The following is a 12316-nucleotide window of genomic DNA, read 5'->3' as shown; positions in this document are numbered from 1 at the left end:
AGAGAGAGAGAGAGAGAGAGAGAGAGAGAGAGAGAGAGAGAGAGAGAGAGAGAGAGAGAGAGAGAGAGAGAGAGTTACAAGGATTTTGGATGTTAAAAACACGTTTTAGACCATCCGTGGAGACAGCATTTTTTCTTTGATAGAGCGAATATGAATATATATAAATTATATATATATATATTATATTATATATATATATATAGTGTATATATATATTATATATATATTATATATTGAATATATATTATATATTATATATATATATATATATATATATATATATATATATATATATATATATATTATATATATATATATATACACACATTCATATTCGCTTTATCAAAGAAAAAATGGAGTCTCCACGGATGGTCTAAAACGTGTTTTAAACATCCAAAATCCTTGTAACTCTCTCTCTCTCTCTCTCTCTCTCTCTCTCTCTCTCTCTCTCTCTCTCTCTCTCTCTCTCTCTCTCTCTCTCTCTCTCTCTCTCTTACGCTGCTTTAGTTATAAGGCATAATCAATGTTATTTCAGTGACAATGCATAAATTGTGCTTTGATAGGGATCGTGGAAATAGATGGGCGGGGTTAATTCAACAAAGGGAGCTGATTACAATTGCAATTGAAAGGGAAATCAAGAGAAGGGTTTATCGCCTAATTGTTGCTGGCCTTGATGAAGATAGGTCCAAGGGATTTAAATGAATAAATATGATAAATCGTGTATGGAATTTGCTTAGTTACTTTATAGAGTATTATCATCATCACCATCATCATCTTGTATGGCTATTGACGGAAAACACATCGGTAAGATTTCGCCAATCGTCAGTGTAAGGTCAAGACACTTAAAATTCCAACGACTTTTCAACTAGTGAACCTATAAGAGTCACGGCTTATAGGTTTAGAAAAAGTTCATGATATCCTTTCATTTATAAAGCCTCAATTTGTTATTGAACCTCTCGTTGTTGTTATTGAATCTCCTGTTGTTGTTATTGAAACGCAGATTGAATCGGTTATTATTTGAGAAACTGTGCATTCTTTCTCTCTCTCTCTCTCTCTCTCTCTCTCTCTCTCTCTCTCTCTCTCTCTCTCTCTCTCTCTCTCTCTCTCTGTACGTTCACTCATGAGATTTATTGAAGATTAAAATAATCATAATTATTATTATTATTATTATTATTATTATTATTATTATTATGCTTATGTATCTTTGAAACATCGATATAAAAGTAACTTGATTCCTGTCTTAAAAGGATGGTGTGAGCTGGTTTTATATATAAAGTCTATAAATGACTGTAACATTTAGAGAGGATTTACATTGAGGAATGTGGACGAAACTAATATAATATCTTGTTATATTTGAAAGTATTTTTATCTTTTTTATTATAAAATACTTCATACCATTTTCGTTTTTACTCAGTTTTATTATATAGAAGTACTGTACGCGACCCGTCAATAATGTTGGCTAAATATTTAGATAGGCACATCCACAGTTGTTCATGATTTTAAAATTGTTTATTTTAGCAAATTCCACAAACATGTCTCCTCTGCCATTCCTTGTTCCTCCACCAAATTTATCTACTGCCGATTCTCCTCTCATCTTTTCACCTACTTTACGATGTAGGTTGGCCAGGGCACCAGCCGCCCGTTGAGATACTACTCTGGCCTATTCTTTACAGATTCTTCACCCAAGGGGTTAACTATGGGAATGTAATTGTTCAGTGGCTACTTTCCTCTTGGTAAGGGTAGAAGAGACTCTGTAGCTATGGTAAGCAGCTCTTCTAGGAGAAGGACACTCGGGCACTATGTTCTATCTAGTTTCTCTTCCTCTTGTTTTGTTGAAGTTTTTTATTGTTTATATAGGAAATATTTATTTTAATGTTGTTACTATTCTTAAAATATTTTATTTTTCCTTGTTTCCTTTCCTCACTGGGCTGTTTTCCCTGTTGGGTCCCCAGGGCTTATAGCATCCTGCTTATCCAACTAGGGTTGTAGCTTAGCGTTTGATAATGATAATAATAATAATAATAATAATAATAATAATAATAATAATAATAATAATAGCACTGAAATCACCCAAAACAAATGGAAATCGAATCTTGTGTTTTTCATAAATATCTCCAGATCTTCGTAAAAGTTTTTATTTCTTCCTTTGTATGGGATGTTGTTGGTGCATACGTTGTGAACGATCTTCAGTTTATACTTTCTATTTAGTTTGATAATTAATCTTTCATTTCTATCACTACTACTACAAAATTCTTCTGTTAACTGCAAGATTCTTATTAATATAAAATCCCACTACATTTTCTTTGTTGCTTTCTGTCGTCTGAAACAAAATATATTGCCCTTTTTTAAATCTATGTAAGGTTCCCCAGTTGTTCCAATCCAACAAACCTAGGAGACCAAAGCGAGATATTTATTCTTAGGATTAATTGTCAGTTCTATGTTACTGTCTGCTTGGGATTTGATATCAGTATTTATATGATGAGGATGATGAGGATGATGATGATGTTATTAACAAAAATAATAACGGCAATATTGATATTGATAGTAATAATAATGATTATATTTTTTCTAACTCTGTGACCGCAGAATTTAAGACACGTCTTATTGTTGCTTTAAAGTTTTGTAATCATTGTAGCAGTGATCAGTTATTCTAAATACTACAAAACGAAACATTCATTATTATTATTATTATTATTATTATTATTATTATCATTATAATTATTATTATTATTATTATTATTATTATTATTATTATTATTATTATTATTATTATTATTATCATTAGCTTCAACCTTTGTTGGAAGAACATAATCGTATAAGCTCAAGGGATCCAAAAGGGAATAGCCCAGTGAGAAAAGTAAGTAGATAAACTACAAGTGCTATAATAAACAATTGATCTAGAATAATCTAAGACCAGTAACAACATTGAAATAGATCTCTCATATATAAACTATAAAGACAGACTTATGTCAGCCTGTTCAACATGAAGAGATTCGGTGTGAGTTTGAACTTTAGAAGTTCCACCAATTCAACGGCTAGATTAAGAAGTTGATTCCACATCTTGGTCACAGCTGGAATAGATGAAACTTCTAGAATACTGTGTATTATTGATCGTTGTGATGGAGAACGATTACCTCTTAGAATTAACGGCACACCTAGTATTGCGAACAGGGTGGTAGTATTTGGGAAGATCTGCATGCAAAGGATTTGAACAAAAGAACACAACTGAATCCATGGAACAATGGAACTCATTCTGTGTAACAATGGAGAACGAACAACAGTGGATGGAATGGCCAGTGAAAAGTCCTTCTTTTTATATATTTGAAATGAACTCAACTGGGGTAAATATAATGTCGAAATGTATGTTTTATTATTATTATTATTATTATTATTATTATTATTATTATTATTATTATTATTATTACTATGATTAATATTATTAGTATTATTATTATCATCATCATTATTGTTTATGATTTACATAATTTACATTTAATCCGATTTTAATTAAAGTTGTTAGAAGTAATTTTCTGCTCTTCTTGTAACAAAAGTTTGTTTTCTAGTCTTTTTTTTTTTCACTCTAACTCAGAGTAGGCAAATTCAAATACATTTTTAGCGTTATATTGGTTTTCCATGTACCCAAGTACAGTGTTTCCCTTTCACTACTCAGTTCTATCCTTAGAGAAAGAAGCTCATTGTATCCTTTGTTTGATCCGTCACTTTATAAAAGTCTTTTTCTTTGTATTAGCTTTCATATTGTAATGTATTAATTGTTATTGTACAGAAGTACTAAAATGTGTTTCTTCTTGAAAAGGATATTGATGAAAATAAAAAAGGATTGAAGTAATATCAAGATAGATTTGTGGTAGTTACTACTTAGCGGGATTTTTTTACTGTACTTTTTCTGGGTAGGTCTTGGATTCTCATGATCATGGAGTCGAAAGTTCTAAAAGATTGAAAGGTCCCTCATGTGTAGAAGAGACAAGGAATAGTGACAATGCCCTAGCTAGCAGGATAATGGTCTTGTACCGTATTTATTTCCTTATTTCCTTTCCTCACTGGGCTATTTTTCCTTGTTGGAGCCCTTGGGCTTACAGCATCCTAGTTGTACCTTAGATTGTAATGTTAATAATGGTAATAATAATATTATAATATTAATAATAACAACAATAATAATGATAATGTTGATGACAATAATAATAATAATAATAATAATAATAATAATAATAATGAAAATTAATACAGTTAGAAACATGTTAATTAATCTTTGATATTTATTCTCTATTTTTTTTCAGCTTGGTCTTATCCAGTTTAGTCAAAATATTTTTATCAGTGTCTCAATCAAATACTCAATATTGGTCTGGATAAAAAATATCATCGGAGTACGTTGCATCTCTCTCTCTCTCTCTCTCTCTCTCTCTCTCTCTCTCTCTCTCTCTCTCTCTCTCTCTCATATTTGACCTGAAAAAGATATACATGAATTGATACGCCTGGCTGAAAAGGAATGACGTAATAGCATCGTTGAGGATTAATCCGATTCTGAATAAAGAATGAAAACGTTGTAGGCCAAAAAAAGTTCCACTTTTTTTTCGTGAGAGGACAGGTTAATTCTTCGTCGAATTGTTTTAATAGTAAAGTACAAAGGTCAGTGGCGTGTTACGGAGAGGAAAATTAAGAAAATGATAGCCAACATGACCGTTCAAAGATTTTAATCATTCAAGAATGTTAAAGTTTTTATATATTTTCCATATGTGCATACACACTTCTATAGACTAGTTCTTTATTTTCTTGTTTTTTTTTTTTTGTTTTTGTTTAATAAATGATTGGGAGTCAAAAATAGCAAGAAATAGTCTTTCATGTCCTTTGTCTCATATCGTACTTTCCTTTTTTTTTTTTTTTATTTACCTCATTCATTTAAAACCTTATGTATTTGGAAAGCTGGTGTCTTACCAAAATAATTAATAAGTTATTAGGTAATTTTTCTTTTGATTCCTCCTCAAAGCAGCATATTCCTACATGTTTTTAGAGGAACTTTCCATTACAATATTTTACTTGAGTTCTGGAATAATAAAATTTACAACAGAAAGATCTTATACAATTTAATATCTGCTCTTGGTTTGGATTTTCTTAGAAGTTCAAGCGTTTCAGAGTTGAAATTCTTTACCTTTTCTTTTATTATCACATCCCAGTTTTCTTTAAATCCAACCCTGTTTGTCTTTTGGTGTTATCGAAAATATTTATATTTGGTATACACGCGAATGTTTTGGGAAATAACCTGAAGCATCTTCCCTATATAGTAAAGAAAAAGTGTGTGTGTATGTATGTGTATATATATATATATATATATATATATATCGGTCACGTTCATTGGTGCTGCCAGACTTATAACTACTCAGTCTCACCCCATCCTTCGAATAGAGGGGAGAAGAGTAGTCATATGGTGGTGAGAGGGGATACCCCGCGAAGAAAGGGGAGGGGTGGTAAAGGTTGAATCTGTGTGTGCATGTCTTTCAAAATATTTAACCATCATTTTTGACTGGCTGCGTACACTAGTTTGACATAATGATTAACTACTTCTATTAAAACTCCCATTACATATAGGGGACAAAGCCACTAATCTTGGAATATGCCTCTTCTTTAAGCTTAATCGAGAGTAGTGATGCCATTCAGCATTTTCAACCTTTATTCCAGTGACTGTTTACCTCAAGGGAAGCGAATAGTCTCGGAATGTTTGCGGGATTTCTTTCTTTACCCAAAGGCTTACAACTAAAACTTAGTTTCCATCCGGTTTATTGGTAAGTCCCTCTACAATGTTTTGTCTTTTTACCCTTCCATGTTGTCTGTTTTAACTAATAGAGAGGGGAAGCTTGTGGAATATAATGCCTTTTTGAGGGAGGGGAACAAAATAGCTGTGTTGTTTCGAATGAATGATTATAAATGTTTTGATCCTTTGATATTAGATGCCATAAAATAGATTCGTCGATTCATATTTCTCAGGAAGGAATGCAGTGAAGTTAAATTATTTGTTTTCATGACAAAACAATGTAATTTTCTCATTTCTGTCAATGAAAAAGAATGTTTTTGGGGTGGAGTCTCTCTCTCTCTCTCTCTCTCTCTCTCTCTCTCTCTCTCTCTCTCTCTCTCTCTCTCAAACTGACTGCTTGAAAGATTGATTAAGAAAGTATACATTGCCATAGTTACAACTATTACTATAGTTCATACTGTTGTTACTCATAGTTATGCAGTTTGCTTTGAAATACCAGCATCAAAGCAATAAGAATCTCATTATACACAACGCTGACATGGATGTATAGACAGCATATACTGAATTTTTCATGTTAATAGAATGTATAATTTATTGGTTTATGGTATTCTTTCACAATATAAAATTAATTCAATTTAGTTAACAGATTGATAAAGAACGAAAGAAATTAAGATGTAGGCGTCCTTTGTTTAACATCTAAATGTGTTTAATATTTAGTTTCACGAGTAATATCCTTTCATAATTGGTTTATGATATAGATATACTTAGATAGATGTATATCTATTTTCTTTACGTTTAAAGGAAGTAATTTGTTTTTTCATCGTTTTGTCACAACCCAAATTCACTGACGCTTTCAGTGAGATTTCCCTGAAATTAAAAAAAAAAAAAATCCCCTTTCAAATGAAATTTTGGCCGATAGAATTAAAAGCATAATCGTTCTTTCTTCCTGAATCACAAATGATTGACAAGAATCGCATAATCTCTTTTTTTTCTCGTTTCTGTTTTCATACATTATTATTGGGTACATATGACCAGATTTTGATAACATTTTGCAATCGTGGACAATGTAATGCTGGGAAACTATTGAAAGGATAATCGATCTGCAATGAAGAGGTCAGATATAACCAAAATATTAATAGAGTAATGTTGATGGAGGTTTTCACGGAAATGTAAATATCTCCACCATCAAAAAGATTGTTGTTGTTGTCTTTTTCTGCATTCGGAAATGTTGGGAAAGAAGGGTTTTTTCTTTTCCGGGGCACTTACTCTTTATTATATAAGGGAGATTAGAATTACCGTCTTAATAGTATGAGAATTCTTTTACATTGAACTGATTTTTTAAATCATCAGTAAAATTGTATTTAGGTGGTTGGTATCCTTGGGCCTGAATGTTCCTCCCGAATATCCTTTGGCGTTGAGAGACATCACAAACACCTGTCGCTTCAAGTTGGGGCAAATATGATGATGGAAATGTTAAGGCTTCTCTTGACACAGTTTAGTTTATCTTAGACGTCCTTGATTACTTGGTGCTGTTTGATTATTGGAGTTTTATATTTGTTTACTTTGCACCCTTATTTCATCAATATTCAATGTACGAAATAAGTAGGGATGGAGGTTCATGCATTGAGTCCAAAGTTTTATTTGTATACAATAAGAAGTGCTCTGCATTTGCAGAAGAGGAAGGTCTAACGCCTTCCTGCTGCCCCAGAGAAGCACCTACATCCGACGAAGTCGATCTCCTCTGTTTTCTTTACTTCTTTTTGGTCAAGCCTTTTTTCATGTTTCATTCTTGTTGCTGGCTTTAACGTCTTCGATTAATGATTAAGTTTCTTTGAGTCTTCTCAGAAATGTTTGTAAATTTGGGTCCTTTGTTCCGTTATACGAAAGATAAGACCTGATTAGTTCCATTTATGTTGAGGCAACTGATCATCGGTGTTGGTTAGTTTTATAATAATTTTTTTTTTCGCACATTTTTTATGAAGCCAGAGTATAGACATTTTGTTAGCAAGAAGACCGAAACGTTTCTTTTTTATGTTTATTAAAAATGGTAAAAAAATAATCACTTGTTGTTTTATTTAGTTTAAGGCTGAGCCTAGAGAGTAGTCGTCGTAATTGTAACGTATGTCATATTCAGTGAAAGGGTTTTTAAATGTAGAATGTTTTCTGTTAACATTTTATAAAGAATGAAGGATTGATGTAAACTTGTGGGGGTATCCAGAGACAAGTAGGCATCTGGAGACACCTTTTAATTAAGCCCTCACAGAGTGACGGAAGATGTCTTGAAGCAGATGATGAAGATACTTGTATGAAACAATTATTTGAAGTTCTCTCTCTCTCTCTCTCTCTCTCTCTCTCTCTCTCTCTCTCTCTCTCTCTCTCTCTCTCTCTCTCTCTCTCTCTTATCGCGCTCAGTATTCACAATTCTTTAATAATACTTTGATTTCTGTAAATCTCGTACAATTGTTCTCAAAACCCGTGAAGATGAATAAGTTATTTGTCCCTATGAATAGTGGATCTGGCCATCTCACTTTTCATTTTTTCCAACATTTTTTACGCTTATTAAGAAACGTGCAGTGCGACATGACATATGCTTCATGAAAATATTCCCAACACTCCTTCATAGGGATGTTAGAAGATGCAACTAAATTAAGTTTTCGTTTTAGGATTATTTTATATAATTTATATATATATATATATATATATATATATATATATATATATATATATATATATATATATATATATATATATCAGCTCTATGTAGTCATGACCTATCTATAAATAAGGTCTATACAAGTATATAATTCTTGGCTTTGAATTTAGCGAGAATCTCGAATATCAACTTGTCTCCTACACTTATTCACCCATTCCCATGTAAGGAACCTCAAGTTGTAAAGTCTTTTTCAGGAAAATGGACTTATGGCAATTTATTCTGATCACAGAAATACCTCCCTATTTGACAATTTCTCTATATATGTTTATTAATCATGTCATTGTACAGGATAAGATGCTACATGTAGTTGAAGCCCTGTTGAGTGGTGAGGACATGATAGGAAGAAGAGAGAGTGAGGGGATGCGGTATGTCTGTTAGGTGGCATTGGCCTTTTGGCCCATACCCAAAGTTACACCGAAATATAACGAGGGGAGGAAGGTCCTACACTGCTCGTCTGTATTTAAAAAAAAAAAAAAAGTGGTGGGGGGGGCCTTCAAATATCTCCATACATGAAAATTTAATATTTAAATTTTTTTAAATGGTGGTGAATTATCAATAGCAGTTATGTAAAGAAGGTTTATGTAGCCTTGATAAAAAGTAAGTGCCTTAAATCCTTATTTGTAGGAACGGCCTTGTTGCGCAACGGATAACGCGTCTGACTACGGATCAGAAGATTCCAGGTTCGAATCCTGGCAAGGTCGCGGACACTTTTTTTTACCATCAGCTCTGTTAAATCATGTTGAAAAAATAAGGAGATTTGATATTATTTTATTTTTTTAGATGGGGAGATCATCTCGCTGTTCCTCATGGCGGTTGTGACAGTTTGACTGTTGACGGTTTCATATTTCACTTCCTTATTTACTTGTTTATTTCCTTCTAGTTATTAACTTGGTGTTTTTAATTTTGCTTATCGTTCTTTCATCAAAATATGAAGTTCGTAGATTCTGCGGCAGATTCTGGATATATCTCATATTCATAAACATTATTCAATATTTACGTGCTCTATTTGATTAAAAAATCCTTTTGACTATTAAATTCATTTAGTGTTTGGGCCCCTCATTTTTCTATGTATGACATTGCGCATGTTAAGAAACAACATTTTTCATAATTACTTCCTCCATTTGATACAAGAGATAAAAATATAACGCCTTAATCAATTTTCTTGACAACTTTTGGAAAAAATGACTGCTTAGAAATAATGATAAAACTCAATATTTCCTTTTTAAAAAAGTCGTGTGACATGCTGAGTACGTTTTTCTATTTTTATTAAAAAAGAAAATATTACTGAGCTCTTTTATTTTCCCAAGTACCTGGACTGTCACACGGCTTAGGCCGGCGTTTTATCAACATGAATTAGGCTTTCAACCGACCATGTAATTAGTTACTTGTTTTACACAAATATTAGTTGAAATATCCCAAACCTCGTACAGTCTTTTAAAAGGGCTAAAGAATTGTGGCTAGGAGTAGACTTCGCTTCATCATTTTTGGGGAAACTGAGGAATAATTTAAAAAAAAAAAAATATAGTAGAACTTTTCCTTTTCACTCTCTAGTAACAGACAGCAACTGCCCAGTTCCAGACCTCAGTCGCGTCACGCTTTCAATAAAAGGGAAAAGGGATGTCAGTCAATAAGCAATGGCCGGGAATAGAATAGGGAGTTCTGGCCAAGGCCGGAATCTGTAATCGTGTCATTTTGTGAAGGCATTATTTTTGTCCTTTAATGGTTAATTGCAATATTATCTTGAGGAACAAATTGATCTTTCGTTGCATATTGTGATAGGTTAGAATACTTTGTATATCCATACGCATATGATCCTTTTTATCTAGAAATTCATTAATATTTGCTTTGGAAATTGGTGTTCTTAAAACAAGTGTTCATTTTTAGTTGAAATTGGTTTCTGAAATTTAAAAAACAGTCAAAAGTTAATCATTATCTTACATATTCGTACATGCGTTGTACATAGCCAGACACAACTAAAATGATTACAATGGATTGAAATTTTACCAAAATATGTGACAAAAACTAACATGAAAAGAAAAAAGAAAATAGAATTACCGCCTCTAAACTGTTCAGAGAAAATCCCTCGAGGTCTGATGTTTGCCATTTGAGCGTCTTTCCACCCAAACACCACACATGAATGACAACTTCGAATCCAATTTAAGGTTTCTGAGAAGGAGACCTCTTTTCTGGTCTCTCATGTGAAGTAATTTTCCTTAGCCTTGATTCGTTTTGTGAGATTTGTTATACCTTTCCTTGTTCCTTCACATTATCCTTATTACCTTTTTTTTCCAGCATTTGTTGGTATTCATAATGCTCTTATGATTTTGATAACTTATTGATTCTTTATTTTGATTCCTTTTTATGATATGTTTTGTATGCAACCTCACCATTCTTGTGAGGTAAGGATGATGGGTTTAGGGGAGCCTTTAAGTCTGCTGAGTCATCGGTAGCCATTGGCTGGTGCTCCCTGGTCCTAGCTTGGGTGGAGAGGTGGCTTGGTGCTGATCAAATGTTAGACTCTCTGGGGCATTGTTCTGCTATGATATTGTCACTGTCCCTTACCTCTGCCACTTGTGAGCCGTCTTTAAGCCTTTAAATGAGCGATGATATTCAAAAGTAATCAATATTGTGTTTTTACGTATTTTAGTTGCACGAAAATTCGATGAACTGTGTCTTGTGACTCGACCGTTTGTGCCTTGTTATATCTACATAATATTTTTTGCACTTCTTTCGTTTAGAAAAATATAGGCATTTCATTTTTAGTATGATAATAGAAATAGGTGGGCCCATTACCTCTGTCAATACTAGTTCAAATTGTATTATCGAAAAGATATTTGGCACTACAAAAGATTTTTTTCTTTTCCATTAGGTGAAGTTTTATAGTGTTTTAAGACAGGAATATTGTTCTTCTTTTATGGTTATCTTTTGTTGAATAATGTTTGAAGAACAATTTAAAGTTATGTCAATACCAATTTCGATTTTGATATAATGAGCTGTCCCCTGTGCAATGGTACCCGATATCTCTCTCTCTCTCTCTCTCTCTCTCTCTCTCTCTCTCTCTCTCTCTCTCTCTCTCTCTCTCTCTCTCTCTCTCTCTCTCTCTATATATATATATATATATATATATATATATATTACATGAACAAAAGTACCTTCAACGGGTTTTATGGTGATAAAATTTATAGATATATGGAGTATTTTGCTGGAATAATTATGTCATTTATTTGAAGCTCATGCTGTTGTTTTAAAGATATCCGTCTATTTTGAATTCAGTTGAGTAATTTCCCATCAATAACGTGGAAAGTGTGGCATGAAGTTTTTCTGGTTTTAGGACATTTTTCTTTTAATCTAATTGATTTTCAATCGAAAAGACCAAGAAGTTATACTAAGATTATAGCACCTTTTTTGAAATTTTTTTATACACTTTGGGGTAGTTTAGCTATAAATTTACGTAATTTTATTTGCTATCAATTGAATTATTTTGTTGTAATGTTTTGTACGCCTCCAAGTCACCCATATATTTGCCATCCCTCTCCTCTGTCACTTTCGGGCTGTGATATATAGCGTCTTCTGGGAATTTTTGGGTATACTCGAAAGTTTACGTAACCCAACTGCAATAAATATCACTTAAAATAACTATTTTAATTCACCAATATTTTATTTTTAAAAGTTTTATTTTATATAATTTTTAACCATGTAATATTTTTTTCTTGCGTGCAAAAGAATATTGTAAGAACTCGCTCTAAGGAGGAAGGGATTGCATAGGATTAATGATGATTATATCTGGAAACGAACAATGTGCAGGTTTAAATGGAGAGCGTCGATTTTTTTTTCTTTTT

General features: G+C 32.5%; 1 non-coding gene across 1 annotated transcript; it reads left to right on the top strand.

Moving 5' to 3' along the window:
- The first annotated feature begins 9105 nt into the window (after positions 1-9105).
- On the top strand, positions 9106-9178 carry TRNAR-ACG (transfer RNA arginine (anticodon ACG)). The gene has a single exon. It is a non-coding gene; the product is annotated as a tRNA-Arg (tRNA).
- Positions 9179-12316: the final 3138 nt, after the last annotated feature.

Source organism: Palaemon carinicauda, chromosome 3, assembly GCF_036898095.1.
Source record: "Palaemon carinicauda isolate YSFRI2023 chromosome 3, ASM3689809v2, whole genome shotgun sequence".
NCBI lineage: Eukaryota > Metazoa > Arthropoda > Malacostraca > Decapoda > Palaemonidae > Palaemon > Palaemon carinicauda.
Note: the sequence above shows the minus strand (reverse complement) of the source record. Positions and strands in the feature narration are given on the sequence as shown.